This window comes from Choloepus didactylus, chromosome 9, assembly GCF_015220235.1.
Source record: "Choloepus didactylus isolate mChoDid1 chromosome 9, mChoDid1.pri, whole genome shotgun sequence".
Classification (NCBI taxonomy): Eukaryota; Metazoa; Chordata; class Mammalia; order Pilosa; family Megalonychidae; genus Choloepus; species Choloepus didactylus.
In genome coordinates this window covers 113,508,185-113,532,531 of record NC_051315.1, presented here as the reverse complement: position 1 = coordinate 113,532,531, position 24,347 = coordinate 113,508,185, and the positions used below count along the sequence as shown (strand labels likewise).

At 38.2% G+C, this 24,347-nt stretch overlaps 1 long non-coding RNA gene across 4 annotated transcripts in view; it reads right to left on the bottom strand.

The window, feature by feature from the left end:
* The window catches only part of LOC119544868, a 186,713-nt gene extending 167,045 nt beyond the window's left edge, over positions 1-19,668 (bottom strand). For all 4 annotated transcript variants that reach the window (XR_005218945.1, XR_005218947.1, XR_005218948.1 and 1 more), the window contains exons 1-3: positions 19,552-19,668; positions 13,593-13,663; positions 10,787-10,932 (exon numbers count right to left, since the gene is read on the bottom strand). This is a non-coding gene — a long non-coding RNA (uncharacterized LOC119544868). The remainder of the gene's footprint in view (positions 1-10,786; positions 10,933-13,592; positions 13,664-19,551) is intronic.
* Positions 19,669-24,347: the final 4,679 nt, after the last annotated feature.

Sequence of the window (24,347 nt, the reverse complement as noted above, 5' to 3'; positions counted from 1 at the left end):
CTAAGATATAAATATGCAGAGACAAGCAGAGGCTTTTCTTCCCTTAAAACTTAAAAAGCAAATCTATGAGGACAGATAAGCTTGACATTGTGGAAAGAACATCGAGATAGAGATGGCTAGATCCGGATTTTAAGCTCAAACATTAATTTATTTTGTGATCTTGAGGATATATATTCCCCTCCAGGGCTTCGATTTCCTAAGTATAAAATGGACTCTACCTACTGGACTATGGCAAGAGTTCTTTCTTAGCCTGTGGTACAGGGACCTCTTTAACAGCCCTGTGAAATCTAAGAATAGATTGTGTGTGTGTGTGTGTGTGTGTGTGTGTGTGTGTGTGTGAAATATTGTGGGAATGTACATTTCTTTTAGAATGGCTTTCATCAGATTTGCAAAGGGGCCCTGGTTAGTGAGGAAGGAGTCACTGGATTCAATGAACACTAAGATTCTTTCCAACCTTTAGAGAAGAAGAGTCTTTCCTCTTACATGGGTCCCTACTAGGAAATCAGAATTGGGACCAAGGAAGTTGTGCTTGGTTAGGCATAGCCTCCAGCCAATAAGATTGGGTCCCAACTTTTAACCTACCCTAACCCCAGCAAAGGAAGGTCTTTGACAAGAAGCCAAGCCTGCAATACTAAAAAATCAGGGCTTCTATCACTTCCCTTCTCCAAAACTCACTGTCCAGGCTTCTCATTAGTCCTAACCTTGTCCATTCCTCCTGGGCACTGAAAAAGTTCAAAATCAACTCAATGTCTTAGACATGCCAGATACTAACCCTTTCATGGCCAGAATGAGAAGAGTTGGTGAGACAAAATGTAAAATTTAATATAGAATTTGTCTTACCTAATTGTTCAAGAATAAAAATGGTCAAACATCTATCTCACTGATAATTGGATTGATAAAGATCAATAAGGGTGAAAGCAGAAATAGAAATATACTTAAAAATATTTAATGTAGAGGCAAGCTTGTCCCAAGGCACTCAATCTGAAATGCTTCACGTCTTCAAGCTAGGACCCAAACCTACCTAGTCCCCACCAAATAACCATCTTCTACCACTATCATCTGAAGCACAAATATGTGCATATGAACATCACACACCATCAACAAGAAAATTAAAAAGAAAATAAAACATTGAAAAGACAGAGGGAGGAGTAGCAAATATTTGAAATTTTGGGGGCCAGATGTTTTTTGAAATGTAGACTTTTGAAGGATAATATGGCATACAAACTATATATTACATACCATGCTCAAAAGCATCCCACAAACACCAGTACACTAATATCTTTGCAGTAAACTGTAAATGTCCACTTGGTTATTATTATTGGGATTATGTCCACTCAGTTATTATTATTGGGATAATAAAGGTCATAAACAGCCTCAAGGCAGTGCAGGTAAAATTTTTCAGAGCAAACTCTTCACTAATTTATTTTCAAAAATTTTTTGTCAGAACCTTTTAGAATTTGAAACTGTGGCTAATGTACTATGGACTTTTTTGTTCAATTCTACTAGTGATTCTGATCTTAACCAAGTTGTGACATAATTGTCATCACCTGTAAGTATTTATTGATTTTCATTTGCAGTAGATGGGGCATAATTTGCCTAAGATGACAAAGATTCCCTCATGAGCTACTTATAATCTATATGCAATAAAGAAATGAGAACCACTATATGACTAGAACATGATATAAAGTTAGAGTGTTTTTGTCTCTATGTGAGATTTGGGGGGTGGGGGTGTTCATTTATTGTCTGTCTAGTTTCCACTTCTCCTGGTTAATGCCTGTTTCTTTTCTTCTACTTCCTCCATTTTGTTTCTCTGCTCTGTCATCCTTTCTTCAGGGAATCGTTTCTTGCCTGCCTTAACCAGGTTAAATGCCCTTATCGAATGTTCTCATGGAAGCATGTACCTCTCTTCCATTGAAGATTTACAGTTATATGTATAATATTTTAATTAACATTTTACTCTTCCATAGACCATAAGTTCCCTATGGCAGAAACTATGTTTTCCTCACCACCACCATCACCACCATTATTTCTCAGGCAACTAGCAGAGTGCCAGACTAAAAGTGATATCTAGTAATACATATTGGATGGATGGATGGATAAATGAATGACTTACTAGAGAGAGATCATCAGGGTCAAGTTGAGGTTAAAGTGAAAAGAAAGCTGTGTCTGATTGATGTAAAGTAGAAAAAGAAGAGAAATACTTACAGGATGAGACATGCTGAAACACTATTTACACCAGGTAGCTACATCCAGCACCACAGTTCATATCTCCAGATGTCCTTTATCAAGAAGAATAATTTGGAAATCCCAACCTCTAGTTTGAGAGAAAACAGTTTAGGAAATCCGAAAAAAAAAAAAAAAAAAGAAACTCAAAATCATCAAACCTTGAAATAAAAATAGGATTAATGCAGAAAGATCCCTTTTAATCTTGAGCACATTCTTCTTTTGATGAAAATTGTAAGAAAACTGAGCTTGGGAAGGATTTATTTGCAAGTGATGATGGGTGAAGTTATATCTCAAATGAATTCATTCAACAGCTTTAAAAGGTGGCCATTATTTTTTTAAAAAAGAAAAAAAAGAACAAAGGTCATCTATACAAAAAGATTTTCTATTCTTCCTCTCCTGGCCAAGATATCAAAAATAATTAGATGCATGCAAATAAGAAAAGGAAGCTAACAAACTGCTAACTCATAGGAGTCATCCTGAGGGTATGAACAAAAAGAAACAGAAGAGGAGGGGTCGGAAACCATTAAATTCTCCAAGTTTCTAAAACCTGCCAGCAAGAGCAAAAATGAAAAGGCAATCCTTACCTTTTTGAAGTTCATCCATTACTAACTGAAAGTAAGAAGACTGATTCTACATGCCTTAGGAAATAAAGATATAATGTGTCTTTATTGAAGACGCTGCTGTTCTAAGGGGAAGGAATATGGATAACTCTTCCTAAGCCCTTTGGTCATGTCCAAGTTCTGTCACCTAAATCTGATACAAAATTAAACAATTGGCTGGAGTATTGTCTTAGCAGATTATTTGTCAATCTGGAAATAGATATTTGCCACACCATTCACCTCTCTTGCTGGAAATGTTCCTAATGAGCCACATGACCAGCAGGAATTATTCTTGTGTTTGGGAAAATCTCTCTAAATAGAAAATGGAAATTCAAGTTTAAAGCTAAACTAAACAAACTAAAGGAATAAAAGTAAGTAGGCTAAAATAAAAAAAGGCACTAAAAGAGAATAAATGGTTTTGTCATTTATCTAAAATTCATTTCAAATGACTATCAGATCACTAAAAGTCAATTATAGAGTAGTATTTTTCTATTAATAATATTTGAATTTGTTCATTTAGATATATTATGGAATTTTAGTTTGTAACCATATTCTAAACCCTTTATTCCAAGCAACCATCTCTAAAAGATGATAATTCTTTGACATGATGAAAGACTTCAACAACACATATTAATGAGGACTAAAGCCTGGAAGAAACAGAGCTTGCTTCCCCTATCCTCAACTTCAGCAGAAGTGAGAGTGTCATATGATAAATTCTACTTCAGTCTGTGTCAAAACATGTCCATAGTATGGAAGCAGCTATTATTTGCAAATAAGTATATGTATTTTCATCACTGTAATGTAGATCTGTCAAATAAGGTTTTGTTCATGTACTCATACACTAGTGAAAGCATATCTATACATGTTTGTATATTCAAATACGGGATAGTATGCATGTATCAACATACACAGGAATTTGTGTACCTAGATGGATAATACACAAACATAAATGTGTAAATAAGTGGTCATACGTATGTATGAGTGTACTCCTATCCCAGCCTTTATAAATCAAGCAATGTTTGTCATTCAACTACATTTTCTTTTTTCACATGCAAAAGGGGGAAATCCAGAGAAAGGGCTACCTAAGAGGGAGGGGTAGCAACAGACAAGAATGGAATTCAGCAAAGGATTATGAATACTGAATCTCTGTATAATTTTCTTTTCCTTAGTTGCTAGGGTATTAGAATAGCTAGAAGGAAATAATTGCAATGGTGGAACTGTAACCCGAAATTTGTTCTATAGCTACTCGTTAAATTGCAATTTGAAAGTTATCACCTTTTTGTATGTATGTTATATTTCACAACAAGGAAATAATTGAAACTATGGTACTGTAATTCATAACATTTTTGGAAATTTCCTATATAACTACTTGTTAAATAATACTTGGAAAGATACTAGCTTTTTGCATATATGTTATATTTCCCTATAAGGAAATAACTGAAACTGTGGAACTGTAATCCATAACATTCTTTGAAATTTACTCTCTAACTACTTGTTAATTTGCACTTGGAAAGTTATTGCGTCTATGTATATATGTTATATTCTATCATAAATAAATAAATGGTAAAAAATGTAGATTTAAAGCAAGGTTCAACTTGAGGATTATTAAAAACGCAGATTGCTAAGGCCCAAATTTCTGCATTTTGACAACTTCCCAGGTGATTCTAATGCATTGGAACATACTATAAACTCACCTGCCTAGTGGCCAAGGCAATTTTAGGCAAATTTATAACCAGGGATGTTTGCCTCTAGAAAAGGGGTTGGCAAACTCAAGTCCAATGCCTATTTTTGTTCGACCTGCAAGCTAAGAATGTTTTCTACATTTTGAAATGGTTGAAAAAAATCAAAAGAGGAGCTATAGTTCATAACGTGAAAATGATATGAAATTTGAATTTTAGTGTCCATGAATAAAGATTTATTGGGACATGGCCAGACTTACTTGTTTACATATAATCTATAGCTGTTTTTGCACTGTGATGCCAAAGTTCAGTTGTTCCAGCAGAGACTACATGGCCCACAAAGCCTAAAATACTAAAATACTTACTAGCCAGCCCTTTATAGGAAAAGTGTGCTGACCCCTGCCCCAGAGCCCTTTCCCTATTCTGTCACTCCCCTTGATGTCTACCAGGGTACGCTGCTCACCTCCTTCCACCTCCCCTTGCTCCTGAAAGAAGAACTTACAGCATAGATCTCATCATCTTCAGGAGTTTTCTCATTCCTCTCAAGAGTCTTGGCTCTTCTAGTGAAATTCAAGTATCATTTTCACTATTAAAACTGTAAAACTTAATGAAGAGATGGGAGAAAACAGAGAACCTCTACTAACATCCTTGAAATAATACCTGGGTACAGAAATACCCAGAATTATTTGAGGAAAGTTGAGGTGCACGTGAATGGTTGGGAACACTGTAAAGGACAAAACAGCACTCTTTAAGACTGATTTCATAGTTTATTCAAAACTTGAAATCGATGATTCTTTGAGTCTAAAAAATCATCTGCTCTGCCTAGGTAAGTAAACCTGTAGAGTTATCTTCTCCTATGGTGTCTATTTACAAGATGTGTCTAAAAATTTCTTCCAGTTCCAATCCAGGAACAATATCCATATAAATAGCAAGTAAATACCAGAGCATCCTGGACCCTTTTTTCACAGCAAAAACCACAGTAGCAATGATAGAAATATTTGTGTGTTATCTCTTTAATGCCTAGCTCTCAGGCTTTCTCAGCTAGGGTTTCCCATCTGAACCATACACAACACACTGAAAATGCTTGAAGAATTATTGTTTCAGTTTTTCCTGAGGCATTTTACCTTATGTGTTTGTGGGAGCTGGTTAGCCTATCTATGTGAGGCTGTATTTGAGTGTCTGAAGTTGGCAGGGCAGTCCATCATTAAGGGAAGATGGGCATCAAGTGGGGAAACAAAGCAAGTTAGAACTTTCAGGACTGACCTGGAACTTATACTGACTTTTCATCATTGCCAACCCTCAAACCCTGAGGATGGAGTGTCCTGAAGGCAGGGCTGCCCTCAAGAGTGTGTGACCCAAGCAGTTACACAGGGTACTGTGCTTAGAAGGATCTCATGCTTGGTTTAATACTCTGCTGCTTCCATCTTGAAATTCTTAATATTTAAACAAGGAGCCCCACATTTTCCTTTTGCACTGGGCTCCACAAATTGTATAGCCAGTCCTGCTTTCTGGAGAAACTAGTATCCCTCATCACGCACCTGGCTCTGGAATTGGAAATGCATCAGTAGAGATCCAGAAGGAGATGGAAGGGCTGATGGCCCAGCCACTGTCCACACCAACAACATGAGTCAAAATGAAAATGACAACACATGAACTGTGCCATACCTCATGCCTAGCATTGACTCCCCCTAGCCCCCAGGTCTTCACTTCCATTTTCCAAATCACCCAAAAAATGTCTCCAATGGCTCACACTAACTCAGCACTATGCAAGGAAAGCAATTCTGGAAAATGTAGTTGAACCTTAGCTAAATTGACACACTACAAGTCCACCATATAAGCTATTTCAATTGACTCTAATGGTAGACAGTAAAGTCGAATGGAAAGAGTCAAGAGGCTTGAGTTAAAGTCCAAATCCATCACTTAGTGACTGTGAAACCTTAGTAATTTAATCTTCCTGAGGTTTGGTTTCCTCACCTGTAAAACAAATATGACAACATAGATCTGCAATATTGTTGTGAGAAGTACATAAAATATATTTAATATATTTACTGTATCTAAAAGATTTTCAGACAAGTCTGAAAATTTTTTTAGTCCTGAGTAAAATACATAGACAAATAAGCAATTTAAGAGAGTAAGCTATGATAGTGGGTTGAGAGGATTGGGGTCTTCTTTCCATCCCATTTTGTTGACCAATAGCAGTATCTCTCTAAATGTCTCTAGAATATCAAAAATGGCAGAGGAAAGTAAATGTATTTTTCCAGGGGCTTCCTGCAACAAGTGCAAAATTCCTTTAAGTCCAATTTTATCTTGAAGAATTCATATGATTTTTATGTTATGCTCTGTAACAGAGCTATATTTGTTTTAATGAAAAGATGATACTTTAAATTACTTACCCCTGAAATTACTTTACTCTGTCCCTCAACTCTTCATGAACAGTCAGTTCCAAAAATATGCACTCACCATTTGTCATGTTCTCTGATGAGGATTATGAAGTTGATGAGGAAGAAGAATATTATAATAAAAGCCAACCTTACTGAGTACTTACTATGTATCAGATGAAATGCGAAGAATTCTAAATATATTATCTCATTTGATCTTCATAGCATCTTCATTTTGGTAGATGGAAATAAGGAAACAGACACTGAGAGCTCCAAGCTAGCTCTTCTGAGATCAAAAGCCTGGGGTCATCAACACATTCCAGAGTATTTTGGGCAGAAAACAAAAAAGTATTTTCAAAGTCCCCTTGAGTGAGTTGGGAAAAAGGTGAAAATATTAAACTCCTCCACCTGGGGAATTTCTGATATTCTCTCCGAGGATTAGGAACTCCCAATTTAATAAGTCAAACCCTTGATCTTGAGTCTTGCCATTATGAAACTTATTTCTGCAATGGTGAAGCTAAGGCTACTTATAATTATAACTAAGAGTCACATCCAGATAACCTCTTTTGCTGCTCAGTTGTGGCCTCTCTCTCTATGCTCACTCTGCAAATAAACTCACTGCCCTCTCACCTACATGGTACATGACTCCCAGGGGTGTAAATCTCCCTGGCAACATGGGATATTACTCCCAGGGATGAGCCTTGCCCTGGCATTATGGAATTGAGAATGCCCTCATGACCAAAAAGGGGAAAAGAAATGAAATAAAATAAAGTTTCAGTGGCTAAGGGATTTCAAATAGAGTCGCAAGGTCATTTTGGAGGTTATTCTTATGCTGTATATAGATATTTAGCTAGGAGGAAATACCTGAAACAGTTGAACTGTAATCTAATAGCCTTGATCATTGATGATGATTGTATAACTATATAGCTTTCTTCATGTAACCATGGGATTGTGAAAACCTCGTGACCGACACTCCCTTTATCTAGTGTGTGGGCAGGCAAAATAAATAAATAATAGCGGGGGATAAGGGGTATGGGATGTTTGGGGTGTTATTTTTTATTTTTTATTTTTTTTTGGAGTAATGAAAATGTTCTAAAATTGGTGATGAATGCACAGCTATATGATGATACTGTGAGCTATTGTTTGTATACTTTGGATGAATTATATGGTGTGTGAATACATCTCAATAAAATTGCAAAGACTGGGGTCCCAAGAGCCTACATTTTTTTCTCTTTCTTTTTTTTAAATTTTTTATTTAAACAATTTTATTCCCACACCATACAATCCATCCTAAGTGTATAACCAATGTCTCTTGGTATAATCACATAGTTATGCATTCACCACCACAGTCAAAATGAGAACATCCTTATTTGTTTTGAAAAAGTAAACAAACAAACAAACAAAAATTCTATACCCCTTATATCCCCCCATTATTGACATTTAGCTTTGGTTTAGTGCCTTTGTTACAATTATTGAAAGAATCTTATAATGTTACTATTAACTGTAGCCCTCAGTTTGCATTTGTTTTATTTTTCCCATATACTACCTGTTCTAGTTTGCTAATGCTGCCAGAATGCAAAACACCAGAGATGGATTGGCTTTTATAAAAGGGGGTTTATTTGGTTACACAGTTATAGTCTTAAGGCCATAAAGTGTCCAAGGTAATATATCAGCAATCAGGTACCTTCACTGGAGGATGGCCAATGGTGTCTGGAAAACCTGTTAGCTGGGAAGGCACGTGGCTGGCGTCTGCTCCAAAGTTTTGGTTTCAAATGACTTTCTCCCAGGACATTCCTCTCTAGGCTGCAGTTCCTCAAAAATGTCACTCTTAGTTGCTCTTGGGGTGTTCTCTCTTAGCTTCTCCAGAGCAAGAGTCTGCTTTCAACGGTTGTCTTCAAACTGTCTCTCATCTGCAGCTACTCTCTCGGCTTCTGTGCATTCTTTGAAGAGTCTCTCTTGGGTGTAGCAATGCTCGTTCCTTCTGTCTGAGCTTATATAGTGCTCCAGTAAACTCAACAAGGCCCATGCTGAATGGATGGGGCCACACGTCCACAGAAATTATCCAATGAAAGATCTCGCCCACAGTTCAGTGATCACATCTCCACAGAAACATCTAATTAAAAGTCTGCAACCGAATCAACACCAATACATTTCCTGCCCACACAAAACTGCATCAAAGATAATGGTGTTTTTGGAGACATAATACATCCAAACCAGCACACTACCCTATTATTAACACTTTGTAACAGTGACGCATGTTTATTCTAGTTCATGTAAGAACTTTCTTGCATTTGTGCAACTAACCACCATCATCGACCACTCTAAGTTTTGCTAAATTATACAGTCCCAGTTTTTATCTTCTAGGTTCCCTTCCTGTGACATATAGGACCCTAGCCTTCCTCTTTCAACTATACTCACACTCAGCTTTGTTACTTACACTTACAATATTGTGCTACCATCACACAGTATTGTGCTATCCATTTCCGAACATTTACAATCAACCTTATTAAACATTCTGTCCTCTTTAAGTATCAATTGCCCAATCTCTACTCTCTTTCTATCTCCTGATAACCTATGGGATATTACATTTTTAACCACTATTCAATGTTGGCCCATAGAAGGATTCAGTGCTCACTTTTAGAAGCTGAGTAAAGATATTCTACTAAAATGGAATCTGTAATATTTATGATAGAAAGATGATCCACAAATAATTACTTCTAAAACTTGTCGGCAGCAAGATCGATCAGTCAGTAGCTACTTTTAGAAGTACTCTTAGAAGAGCATTTGTCTTAGAACAAAATTGCAGGTGGGCCGGTGAGAAATGAAGGATGGGAGTTGAGATGAAGGAAAAGAGAAAGGGAGAGATGAGAGAAATTCATCATGAATTTAGAACAAGTATGTTAAATTTGGCATATCTGGGTGCCTTTCCTCAATTGCAGACTATAACTCTGGCAGAGTAGGAGTTGCATCAAAATCCAGATATTCTGAATATGAATTGCTAAAGTAGATGGCCACTTACATCTATCTGGGAAATGAAAGAGTATATTGGGGTTCTGGGGACACAACTCTGGATCCCAGTGGAGTCAAGGTCAAAGCTAACATGAGAATATAAATAATTCATTTTGATCATTATTCCCTCAAAAGTAAATAGGCCTCCTCCAAGAAGCCCTTTCAGACACCTTGAACCAGAACCAATGAATCCTGACTTCCTACTTCCACTACATTTGGTGCAATGCTGAGAGGAGCCTTAGCAAAATTTATGTAATAATCCACAACCTTCCCAGGGCATAGATCCTGAACTGCTGGTAGGCAAGGGCAGCATTTGCAAAGTAAAATAAATTTTTGTACTCCCTATAACATCCGGCACAGTGCTTTGCTCATAGAAATGTGTTCAATAAACATGTGCTAATTAGCAGATGGTTATACTTCTCACCAGGAACAATTAAGGGAGGCACAAATTACTTCAAACTAAAACTATGGTTAAAAACATTTCAAATCTAATATGTTAAAGGGTGGAAAAAGTCATTGCATTGTGAGAAAATATGTTTTTAGTGTAAGAGATTGTTTGTCAAGCATCCCAGGCTTGTTTTAATTCGAAAAATGGGATGAGGTATTAAAATACAGGATTTTTTTCTTCTTCACCATTCTGATCAACCCCAGGGAGGAGAAACTGTTCTGGTGTTAGTTCCCTGCCTTGATTCAGCCTGTTTTATCAACGTGACTTAGGCAGACAATGTCCTCTCAGAGATGGATTTACTTTGGTCTAAAAAGAGAATAACAGTCTGCAAGGCTGTGATGTTTCTGGTTAACTTAGAAGGAGTTTTCCCTTCTCTTTTCTATTTTAGGAACAATCAATGATTCTGTATCTATTTTTTTAAAAATGTACATTTCCCTAGTTGAATACCTGTCATGGTGAATCCTGACAACCTCTCACAATTTTGCTGTCTCTACTGACGCCCTTCAGTCCGTAGATTTTAGTATAATTACCAAGCAGTTTTCTTGATTCTATTACGTTCAGTGATGTTGCTGTTATGTACCAGTTGATCCCCACTGTGAAAAATAAGCATGAATAAGTGTCTTAGATAGCCTAATATTCTCCTTTGTACTAAATTTACTTTTCTAAGTAAAAGAATATTCTGGCCTCTTTGTTCAATTGCAGACCCTTAAAGTGGATTTAGACGATTTCCACAATTTGCAGTTTGAGTATGTCTCATGCTCGAGTCCTTTTTTATGCACTGTTCATGCTACTTTTAATATCCTTATTCTATCTCTGAATATCCAAATATTTTCCAGCCTTCATTTCCCAGCCTCCATGCCATCAGCTCCACGAAGCCTTCTCAGATACCCCCAATCACCAAAACTGAGCAATATGTGGTAGCGAGCATTGTTAATATTATTATTAGCACCAATGTGTACCTCTGGTTTGACTGCCCTGACCCAGAATTCTAAAGCTCCAGCCTGTGTATTTGGGCCTTCCCACTTGCTCTCGCTGCATGTCCCCTCACACCATCTCCTGCCACCCACGTTTTCCACACCAAGCCGAGATGCCCTGGTGCCACACCTCAGGCTATGTCCACAGCTCATTACCACTTTTGATCTCTTTATGAATTTATTGCCCAAATTAGAGACTTTAGCAACAAATAATGCTTCTTTAATTCCATTCATCTCCATCTTTTCAAGGCCTTTGATATGACACCAATTGCATTCCCAGGGCATTCGAAACTCTGATTTTTGCTAACTGATCAAATGGACTCTGAGGAGAAAATCTGCAACTGAGAGCCAAATCTCAGGTCCATAAATCTGTATAGGATTGGTTTTATATTCTGTCACAATTAGACGAGTTTCCTGAGTAGGACCTATTTATAATTACAGTATTTATCAAATATATTTTTCATAACTAAAATTCTACTGTCACTAAGTCAGTATCTGAAATATTAACCCATGGCTACTTTATACTAAAAAAATACTGAATGAAATGTCAGGGGAATGTTTCTGTTTTTTTCATTTAAAAAGGAAAGATTACATTTTAAAGTATTCTTAATGATAGGGTTAACAATAATAACAACATATTTTATGAAACTTTTTTCAGAAATCCATATTGCTTTTTACAACAAATCTCATTTCTATTAAAAATACCCTTCTGTAACAGCGAAAGAGGGCACTGACTGTTCATACTTTAAAGAGAAAGGAAGGCACAAATTAGTTACATGATATGCCCAAGCTTAAGAGGGGGAAGGAAGAGAAGTGGGGGAAGGAGGGAGGATAGGAGGAAGGTAGGAAGGAGGAGAAAATGAAATATAAGCACAGTGCCATATCAGCTCCAAATTCCAAGTGTACAGACCTTCAGCCTTTTTCTCTTGATTTTATTCTTCACTCCCTAAGCGGCCTTCAACAAAATGTAACCACAGAAATCATTTGTTGACACAACTCTTAGAACTAGTTTCCTCAAAAATATTTGTAGTCAATATTATTTTCCAGGTAACTTTTTTTTAAAACTTTTATTTTACTTTTTTTTCTTCAAAACTGTTTAAAATATATATTTCCACAATTTCTTAAGCTGTGTATATATAGTATATGAAACATATTTAAGTTTTGATTACAGTGATTCCATTTCTTCGACTAGATTAAAAACTCTTTGACAATGCCTATGTTTTATGTATCTTTCCACTCCCAAGAAATTGTGTTGCAAATAGCCTGTTTTTAAAACATTTTTCTATTTCCCGATTTATTTTGAGAGGCTTTGGGTTGTAAACCTAAATTAATTAGAAAATGTAAACATCTTTAACTACTTAATCGTGGATCAACAGAAAAATATTATTTATATCGCTGATATAAATGTAACTCCCCCAAAACTATAATATGAAAATTATTTTTAAAAATACATCATTAATGATTATTTTCCCCTTTCTATTAATGTTGTGAAAAAAGTCTACTTACTAAGGAGTTCCATGCATGAGACCTTGAGACCATGAGGCACGCTGATGTCTCAATGCCTACCTTCTTGTCCACCACATAGAAGGTCTCAAGAAATGTTCTTCATTAAAAATAAATATTTATTGCATAGTATATATATATGTATATGTTGGCTAAGATAAAAGTAACTTTACTGGACTGCAAATTTATAAAAATTTCTGAACCAGATTTATTCTTTCATGTGCATCTTTAGCCAATGCCTGCATACATATTGGCAAACTGGAATTTTTGTTTGCAGTACAATTCAGAATTGTGATGCCTATTGGCAGGTGGATAAAGAATGATAGGAACCGTGTATATTGAAAATTAATGCCCCTTAGGAAAATAATACAGTAATATATAAATCCGGTACCCTGCCAGCCGACTCACATTCTTTTAAACCAAATTCTCAAGTAAGAAAAGCCAGCTTCAACAGTCAGGAGGAGCCTGGGAATCCTGACCCCTGACACCAAGTTGTAAAGGCATTCCACTTTGCATGTTTTCAGAAGGTCACCTTCAATGAAAGAGAGAAGGGGTGGGGGAGAAATAAAGAAAGCACGTGTGCAAATGAGAGAAAATGATAACATGTCTTGCTTTGGCAAGAAAAATTCCTTCCTGAAAAGGATGGCGGTAGAAAATTCTCCCCACATAACGGCCATGGTTACATAACATTCCTGAAACAGCCAATCCATGAATTCCAATGAAAGCATCATTCTTTCAGAATGCTGTAAGTACTACAAGTTAATTTATGGACTCACCCGAAGTGCAGATGCTCAGTCTGAATCCTCTGACAGCCTCGTACTTTAAAAGCAAGTTGGATCCCAGCGTTCTTGAAGAGGGAGAGAGAGATGAGAACCACCTTTTGTGATTGCCTAATCAAGATTCCACTAGAGTGGAGATACCAGCTTACTGGTTTATTATGCCTAATGAGTAAACTCACAAGCCCCCTCCCCCCCAACACTTTAAATGAGTTGTGCTCATTTATTTTATACAAATGAAGAGTTCGGGTAAAAGATTGTCTAATTTAGCTTCATCTTTTACAGTTTCAGACAAAGCAGGGAAAAACAACTTTTAAAATCCGCTAATGGATTCTACTTTTTTCTGCTGTTGGCAGGGAGGTAAGTGGAATAACCCATTAACAGTTACATAACAAAGATACCCCAATCTGCATTTTATATCTTTATGTTATTGACAGATGAACTCTGAGGAGCTGTCTAGCCATTTGAGACTGGCTTTTATTTTTTTCCTAGTGTTTGGAATCTTGGAATCTAAAATGGTCAATGACAGCAGTCCCAGCTTTACTGAAGCTCATCAAACTGCCTCATTCAAAGTGATGACTGAGCTGGATTAAATGCAAGGGCTCAGCCACCAGTATTAACCCATCAAATGTTGCAGCTCCCGAGATCCTTTAATCATTCGGGTGGGATTAATAGACAAGGTCTGCCACAGCTTCAATGCCTAGGAAATCACGCCGGGAGAATGTGGATTGCTTAATCGGGCCGGGCTTTAATCACACCAGGAAAAAAAAATATGACAGTTTGGAAATTAACTCAGGAGGATAAACTTGGAAAGGAGATTAAAATAGCCTGGGTGTTTATCAACAGATTGTACAATATTAGCCAAGCAGATTCCCCCAAACTTCTAGTGAGAATCCCTGTGGTTGGAGCCTTCAGTGTTCTTTCTTTGAAAATAAACAATGAGGAGTTTACACAGGAACATAAAAAGTAAGACAGGTAGCTAGCGGAGTTATAGGCAACAGTCATACAAATTTCAGGGAGAACAAATACACAGATAAAGGCAGCATCCTCGGGTTCTCCAATAGAATTTAAAATACGTTCTGCTCCCAGTCTGCACATGTCCAAATAAATCATGGTGCACTTGAGCTCTGCTGGACTACTTTTTTCCTTCCTGGCTGTACTAAGCACGCTTGATTGTCAGGCCCTGCTGTTCTTCGGGCCAAATCAAAAATACAATATTAACTTCTTTCAAAGGTGCAGCCACCAAAGCCATAGAAGAATGCAAATAAATCAATTCTGCATGCTTAAGCCCATCTCCCTTTCATGCAAGCCTGGTGATAGAGAGCTATTCTCCCTACCCTCCCACCCCCACCTCCCAACTCTGCCTTATCATTCTGAAGTATGAAAAATAGATTGTGTCACAGTAATGAAGCACAGGAAAAGGGAGCTTGTTATAAGCTGATTACAGTTTAGATTGAAGGACTGGTTCTCATTAGCTATTTTAGATTGGACAGCATCCTTGAGCTGTAGTAATTACTGAAAGTAATTTTTGAAAGGGAGGGTGGGGCAGCTGGTACAAGGAGAGGCTCAAACATTTGCATGGAGGTTGGAGGAGGGGGGAGGAGAGACCTGCTGCCTGCCAGGTGGTTATCACCCCAAATACCATGGCGAAGTGAAGCAGCTGTGTCTGGCTACTTTCTCATTAGGCTATTCAGCAAAGGGGAAAGAGCGTTTTGCATGGAGGAATGAATACAGCCGAAGCAGTAAGAGGCCTATTTAAAGTTCAAGTGGGCAGAGTGACTCCCCGGAGCTATGCCATCAACATGGAGGAGCTCAGTTTTCATCCAGTAATAAATGGAATGAAGGCAGGTTTCATCACTAGTTACAGAAGCAGGCTTAAAAAAGCAGACACCAAATGAGAGTCAAGGGAAAATGACCTATTTTCTTGCTTTGCGAAGTATATTTGAGAACTTGACCATTTCTCTGGTCACAAATAGAATGAGACAGGCAACCTTCCCAGTCTTGAAGGTATTCTGAGCAAATCTCTACATATGTGACGCCAAACATAGGTTTCTAATTTAGCATTTGCTTCTGTACAGGATAGAAGTCTCAGGGAAGAAAGTGTGCTTTTTTGGTTTTGTTTTTTTTTTGACTTGGGAAAGACTGGGACTCCAGAGCCCTGGTTTCTAGTTCAAGATCCACCACTAGTTGGCTTGCTGGCAACCCTGAATAAGCCATTTAACCTCTCTGTGTGTCCTCGTCTGGGAAATAAAAGAAACAGATCAGATGTTTCTAATGCTTCTTACAATTATTGAATTTTCTGATTCCAATTGCTGTCTCTTCCAATTACTGAATTGAAAATAAAGAACACAAAAAGAGAAAAAACCATCTTTTCTAAATCAGTGAACAAATTCTACATAAGACTAACATGAAAATTTCAAACTTCTAAACGTAAGAGATCTTGGTTGCACTTGGGATGGGAACCAAGGAACATTAACTGAGACCCAAATACGTGCAGAACTTTTTATGGATGTTGTTTAATTTGATCCCCACTAACTCTGCCATGAACAGATGAGTCTGAGGTTCAAAGACCCTAGCTTGTGCTCCTGTGACCCAGTGCTTAAGAAAGAGGGGCATGGCTTAGCCTAGGAAGTTCCCCCTTCCTAGAACCAAATGGTCATGCCTTGGTGTACTGAGTCAATGAGAATTAAAGTAGGAATGGATAGCTACCATTGTACTGTAATTTGGGCAGCAACCAAAGGCTCTTCTTCCTCTAAATACTTCTTAAATCATCAGAATGCAGCTTGGATGCCTTCAACTAAAGGCCTCCCTTTGGGTTAATGCACCATCTCCAGAAAACTCTGATTAAAATACAAATGTGTTACCTGGGAGGAATAAATTCATTAAGCCATTAGTAAAAATTAACAGTCTTTATAAAATTAGCAGACTAAATTTATCTGATTAGCCATCTGTCATTCAGCAGAAAATGGATAATGAGAGGAGAACACGAAGTTCAAGTTTCTCCTTCAGAGAAAGGATCCAGAAGGGCCTGGAACACCAGACACTGCTGCAAAGGCCAGGGCCAAATGTGTGTCCCAGTTAGGGCACCTGACAGAGGACAGGTGAGGAAAGGAAGAGGAGGGGTTTCTTGGAGGAAAACATGGTGGGGTGGGGCCACCAAGGCACGTTTTGCTTAAAGCCTGCAAGTATCTCTCAAGATTCAGGGCTATTATAGATATCATTACAATTATAGAGGATTTAAAAATAATCAAGTCCAGTGACTTTCAAATTTAAATAACTTTCACCACCCCATATCCAAACCTTTGGGATAGAGGAGGCCTACTTTTATCTGTGCTCTATGCTAGGATTCTATGTAAGATATTGTTTGATACCATGAACCATTGATTGTACACTTTGGATGATTATCTGGTATGTGGCTATGTCTTAATAAAATTGCACAAAAAAGATATTGTTTGAAGAAAGGATTCAGCAGTTAAAAAAGGAACAAAAATAGAAGGAGAGAGAGAAGGAAGGGAGGGAGGGTGGGAGGGATGGAGGAAAAGAAGGAAGGAAGTTGAAAAGGAAGGAAAAAACAAAGGGACATTCGCAAGCTAATGATTTAATCCAGCGTTTAGCAATCATTTTCAGTACAGAACCAGACAGTAAATATTTTAGGATTTACAATCCATCAGTATCTGTGGCAACTACTCAACTCTGTGTAAACAAATGGGTATGGCTGTGTTCCAACAAAACTTTGTTTACAAAACCAGACTCTGGTTTAGCCCTAATTCTAGGCAAAATTCACTATGGCCTTGCAGCAAAACAAAACGAGGCCCCCAATAGTTAAGTAACTGTGCAAAGCTATTGTGTCATTTTGTTGGACTGGTATCAGATCTTCTTTTTCCAAAGCAACTTTGTCCCCAGAATCTATTGAATTTAAAATATTGCTTACACTTTGAAATAATGGTGCTAGTGGATATGGAAACGCAGGTCTGCATTCCAGCCTTCACTCCTGAGTAAGTTCTAGTTATAGTTACACTGTGGGGTCACTGAGTAGAGGTAACAATCAAAGTCATGGGTCTGGACAAAAACACTGAGGAAGGGCAAAGAGGGGCCTGCATGGGACATTTGGGGAATGCCTAGTCTATAATCCCAAAGGAGAACGGGAAGCCAGTTTACAGACACACACATACATACATTCAGGAAAAAAAAGGAGGCCTTTGGAGAGTCTGGACAAATGGTAGTTCAGATATTCTTATAGCAGGAATTGACATTGCTTCTCTGTTTATTTAGAAAATAAGAGCTGCTATAAACTCAGTAGCAGCACTGAAGTTGCTCCCAGGGCTTCTGACCATGAGCTCCCCCAACCAACTAGAGCCTTTCCCCGTTCTGTTGACTGTTCTTATATTAACCTATTGTAGAAGCCTGGATTTGTATTTTCATTACAAAACTCCATGTAAAATTTCTTAAAATGTCCTCCCAAATATCAAATAATTATCACCTGGTGTTATTGTATCCTGCAAAAAGACAGGTACAAGTCCTAACCCTTAGTCCTGTGGATGTGACATTATTTGGGAATAAAATCATTGAAGATGTTATTAGACAAGGAGGCCAAACTAGATTAGGGTGGGCCCTAATTCAATATAACCAATATAACTGGTGTCTTTATAGAAAAGGAAATTTGGACACAAAGAGAGAAGATGACCATGTGACAACTGTGCAAAGATTGAAGCCCAAGAATTGCCAGCAAACCACCCAAAGACAGGACAGAAGCAGAGAACAGATTTTTCCCCAGAGACACTCCAACGGAGCATAGCCTCGGTGATAACCTTGATTTCTAGCCTCCTGAACGATGAGACAAAAAATTTCTGTTATTTCAAGCCGCCCAGTTTGTGGCATGTTGTTAAGACAGCCTTAAGAAACTAAGAAACATGATTTTAGCTTATTTAATTTTCTCTTCATTTCCATGTCCAACAAAAATGTAGAAAGAGAGCATCATGTACATTGATATTCTGAAAAAGAAGAGTATAGCAGGAAAAGACAACTAAAGTAAGATCTTATGGCAAAAATATTCACCATACAATAAGATCATATAATAAAAAAATATTCACCACATAGTAAGTACCCTATTTTTCTATCTCAAATTGGTATACACTAATTTTTGGAATTTTGTTAACACAGACATAATAATAACAGAAGTTAACATTGGGAGAGTAAATGCTAAGCACCAGGCATTATGCTTAGCTTTACATACATTACTTCATTCCACCTTCACGGAATATTATTAATCCCAGTTTGAAAGGAAGAAACCAAAAGTTAAGAGATTTAAGAAATTCACTCAAGTAACCTGGTTACAAGGGACAGGGCCAGGATTTGAAATAGCTCTGACTTTAAAAAACAAGTTTGTTTTTTAACTTGATTCTCTCTCTCTCTCCCCACCCTGCTCCCGCCTCCCTCTCTCCCTTTTTCCCTCTCTCTCTCTTTCTCTCTCTCCCTCCATCCCTCCCTTCCTCTCTCTCTCTCCCTCTTTCCCTCTTTCCCATACAAAACACCCCCACACATGATCACTTTCTGTGTCTCTTTCTTTTATTCTTCGTCTTTCTTTCTCTTCATACGTATGCATGTGTGTCCATATAAAATAATTCTCACCTAGACAAATGCGACAGTCTCGCCAGTGCCCTCTCCCCTCCTTGTTTATTCCCAGGCAGGATGACTTATTACACCTCCACGCCCTACCTCTTCTGGCCCTCCTTATAGACCTCTCTCCCCAATCACTCTTCCTCTCAGCCCTCTAGCAACAGAGTCCTGCTTTCAGTTTCCCAAATAAGGCTTTCTCCACAAAGCTGTTGAAGGTGTTGCCCCTTTCACATAAAGCGCTTCATGGTGACCAGCAGGTCCACCCCCTCCAGCCTAGCTAGATCCTACTCACTCTTCAGATCTCAAGTCAAAAAAGTCTCCTCAGGGCAGCATTCTCTCTTACCCAGAGTAAATAAATTCTCCCGGTTGTATATCTCATAGCAACCAACAGCTCTTCCAAATTTTGAAATCATATATGAATTACTGTGATTGTTTGGGAGCCTCCCACAGGCCTGAAAATTCCAGAAAGGCAAAGACCATGTTTGTTTTTGCAAATCTTGAATTGGATTCAGGGCATGTGATGCAGACTAGACAAACAAAACCATTCGTTAATTAAATAAATAAAACTCTCTTGCAACTTCACCTCTAAACCTTGAAACCATTGTTCAAATTCTCTTCCTGAAATTCTGAGCTAATTATAAAATAAATTTTAAAACAAACAAAGAGAAATGCAATGATAAGTCTCAGGTAAAATTGTGTTTCATGTTACAGGCTTCTCTGCAATTTTTCATACAACCACCGCCAAAACAAAAGATGAAATTTAGCTGGTTGGCATATGCCTGAGAAACTAGGAAAAAATATATTGCTTGAGAGTCAGTCTTCCTTCCCTTCATAGTCACTAGATATTTCCTGGGAGAATTCAAACAGCTGTGCACAAAAGCACCTTTTTCGAGTATACGGTCTCTCATTATGTACAAGAATCCAAAGCAGAAACCAAAGGAGACTTCCCTTCAGCAACAGCCTCTAGAGTTGTGGGCCATGAGCCTGCTCCACCCCTTAGATCTGGACTAAGGCAGGCCCTGGAGCTCTGTCTTTATATCTTGGTAGTCACTGGAACTTTCTCCAGAGATCACTGGATAGTATTATCGTCTAGCTTTGACCAAACATTTGGCTCAAATTAATGAGTTTACTATATTGTCTCAATATGATTAATTTTAGAAACTGTCTTTTCTAAACAACTATACCTGAAATTAAAATAATGAAAGAAGCCACACTCAAGTCATTTCCCGGAATGATCAGGCAGATGGTCCTGATCATATCCAGCCATGGACTATATGAAGCAACAGCTTGTGCATCTTTTCACAAATCCTCAAATTAGATATTTCATAGCATCATGAATTGCAAGATGAAGTCTGTTTTCCTGAGGAGGAGATTTGTGCTGACCCGATGCCAGTCTCTAAGCCTCCGTCTCTGATGGAACTCTGTGCAAATAAAAATGTGCCTTACCATCTATTTAATTAGCTATTGCTCACAACCATGCTAGCAATTCAGATGACTATTATTTATATTTTATGATTGAGTTAACTTGCTCAAAACATGCCCTGAACAATTTCTTGGTGTCTGATTTCACACTGGTTCATCTGGGCTAGAGAGAGCAAACAAGAGGAGGGGCCCTTTTGCAGCAAAGCCTCCTCCTTCCTCCCAGGGCCACACTGGGCCCTGCCACAGGATCAAGAGTGGGCCATTTTCCCAGATGCCCCGTGGCATTTGTATGTGATGGATAGATAGCACCTCTGCTCGGACCTCTTACTTATCCCATCAGTTAGTGAGCAGGAGTTGGGAGTTTGAGGCTTCTGCCCTGCTGTCTCTGCTCTAGCAAACCAGGAGGCATACCTACTTCAACAGGGAAAGAGAAAATTGCTGAAAGGGCTGGAAACCTCAGTTTCAGGGAGTAGCCTCTTTAGTGCATGACTCAGGCACCCCTCTGTAGGCCTCTTAAATTGAGAGGCAACTGGAAAATCTAGAATTCTTGCCAACTAGTGCCATATTTTCTCAATTGCATGGTATTCAGAAGTGAAAAGCAATGAATTAAGTTGAAGAATGAATATGAATAAATCTCAAAAACAAGTTGTTGCATAAAAATATAACTTGCAGAACAACATAGCATGATACTATGTAAAAAATTACACATACAACCCATCATATTTTCTGTGTATACATATATACAGGTGTAAATCATGAAAATGATTTTTGTATGTATCAGTTAATTCTTTTAAGAAACATTTAGGGATATTCTAAGGGAAAAGGAGGTGAATTTCTTAGCAAATCTGTTTTCCTAGTAGCTTGGGAATAAGCAAATTGCTAAATGTCAGCTTTTGTGTTGAACAAATTATTTCAATTTCTAAAATGATATATATTAAATTCATCAAATTCATCAGAATGGTTATCTCTGGGGGAAAGAGTAGAGCTGATTGTCAAAGATGTCATCCATATAAATAGCAATAAATGAATTTATAAAAATGCACAAAGGAAAAAAAAAGAATAACATAGAACGGACAAATAATACTGGCTCACTTGTACTAAATCCTTATCTTATGCCAGGTACCCTTCCAAGTGTTTTGCATGTTTTAAGTTAACGTTTTAATTAATCTCATCAGCACACACTCTGTGAGGTAGGTGCTATCATCACAGTCATTCGCTAGAATGGACTCTGCCCACAAGTGCACAGACAGTAGTGGTGGAGCCAGGAGGCAGACCCAGGCAAACTGGTGCCAGCCCTTTGTGTTTGACCACCATAGCTGTACAGCCCCTGAAGCCCTGGCCTGATGGACTCTCCATAGGCCCTGCCAGCTGTCTTGGGAGAGGGGCCATTCTATCTTTTGAGTTCAAAGGTGCTGGAATGTGAATATTACCAGACTCTACTCAGCAGCTGGTGGGAAACCAGGCGCTGCTAATAAAAAAACTGCTCTCAGTCTAACCAACTGTCTTGGTTTTCTAGGGCTGCCATGACAAGTTACCAAAAACTGGGAGGCTTAAAACACCAGAAATTTACTGTCTCACAGTTCTGGAAATGGAAGTCCAATAACAAGGCATCTGGCAGGGTTGTGCTCCCTTTTAAGTCTCTGGAGATGGTCCTATTCCGTGCCTCTCCCCTGGCTTCTGAGGGTGGCTTGCCGACAATGCATGGTGTTCTCTGCCTCAGTGATCACATGGCGTTCTCCCCTAGGTCTCCACTATCTGTGTCCAAATTTTTCTCTTCTTAAAGGATACCAGTCTTACCGTATTAAAGATCCGCCCTGCTCCAATATGACCTAATTTTAACTTGCCTAATTCCATCTGCAATGACCCTGTTTCCAAATAAAGTCACATTTTAAAGTACCGGGAATTAGGACTTTAACATACTTTGAGGGGGACCCAATTCAATCCATAGCACTCACTTTCATAAAGAAACTCAGGAGCAGAGTAGAGTATTGTTGACAAGGTAGAGAAAAGCCTGTCATAATATCCAGGGGACCAACTTCTCCTGATCAAGTTTTCATGAATTATTGAATGCTTTCAAGACAACAACAACAAAAATAACTACTACTTTTTTTTCCTTTCAATGCATTTCAAAATTGGTTCTGAAGAGATTGACCTGGAATCATGTTTTCATTTTTGCCTCAAGAAGAAGGTTGAAACTTATAAGCTGTAGAGGCTAAATTTGATTAAATCAAAATGCACTTTGGCTCTGACTCAAAGATATAGATAAAAAAGGATATCTCTCTTCCCTCCCTCCCTTCCTTCCTTCTTCCTCTCTCCCTCTCCCTCCCCTCCCCCTCCCCCTCCCTCCCTCTCTCTTTTTACAATAGATTTTTGGATCCAAGGTCAATTAGCTGCTAAATATGGCAAACAGGCATCTATTTCCTGCCCCTCCAAAAATTAAACAAAAATGACAATAAATAAGAAGCAATCAAATCCAAAAAGACAAAATGAACAGGAAGGACGGCACCATTGGATGACAAACTGCATTCAAGTTTGGAAGAATAAAAACTGATGCACTAGATGTAACTGGCTGATTTCTCTAGCTCCTGACTTGGGGTTTCAGCCAAGGGCTTCCAACAGGAAATCTGTTTGAAAGTCTGAATGGGAGTTGAGAACTCTGGGACCCTTCTCCTACTCTACAAATTCAGGTCAGCACCTGATCCCAGGTTCTAATTTTGATAGAAATAGAACTTGAGAAACTCTACGTTCAGGTGTATCAAGCACAGTGCAGGAGGGGAAGCATAGGGCTCAAAATAGGAGAAAAAAATTAAAATCTATTTGTTGAATGTTGAGAAGTCAGCCTCCATCTTCCAGTCCAACATCCTGGACTGGAATTCTTCTCTGGAGCAGCACGAGGATCCTGGACAAAGACCATCAAAGAACTGGCATGAGTGGCGTAGGGGTGGTCCCTGAATGCAAAGCTAGCCTGCTGCCTGGCTGCCCTCCACCAGTGGACAAGTTCCATGCAGGAACACAGCACTCTCAACAACTTTTTAGCCTCATACTTTGTTGTGATCAGAAAACCAACAGTCATTCTACATTTGTGAAAAGCCTCCAATTTGACACAGAAAGACTAGAACAAACATTTAGACACACAAAGCATGTGGCATTGCTAAAGGAAATGGAAACGGTGGAGGGAGCCAAAGGAAATTGCAAAAATAAATGAATATCCCCCTGAGAGATAAGGAAAGGGACTGTACCAATGAAAGACAAACATCTTTCTAAGAAAAGAGATCAATAAGAAAAGACAAAATTCTTGAAAGTTAAAGATAAGATAGCCAAAATAAAATGTTTGATAGAAGAGTTTGAAGGTGAGGTTGAGAAAATTTCCAGAAATTAGAACAAAAGAAAAGAAAAGAAAAATAAGAAAATTGTAATATCAATCCAAGAAGCCCAAGAAGAAGTGTTCCAGAAAAAAGAAAAAAGAAAATATTCTGAGACAGAAATCATTCAAGAACTAATGCAAAATTTCATAGAGCCAAAGTTTCCCAGAACTGAAAAACATTCAGTCTGGAGAAATTGAAAGTTCCCAGCAAAATGATTGAAAATCCTCACACTAAAAAGCATCTCATGACATTTTAGAACAGTAGAGATAAAAAACTAACAAACACACACACACACATGCACACACACACAAAAACCCAAGTCATATATTAGAGATTAAGAATAAATGTGACT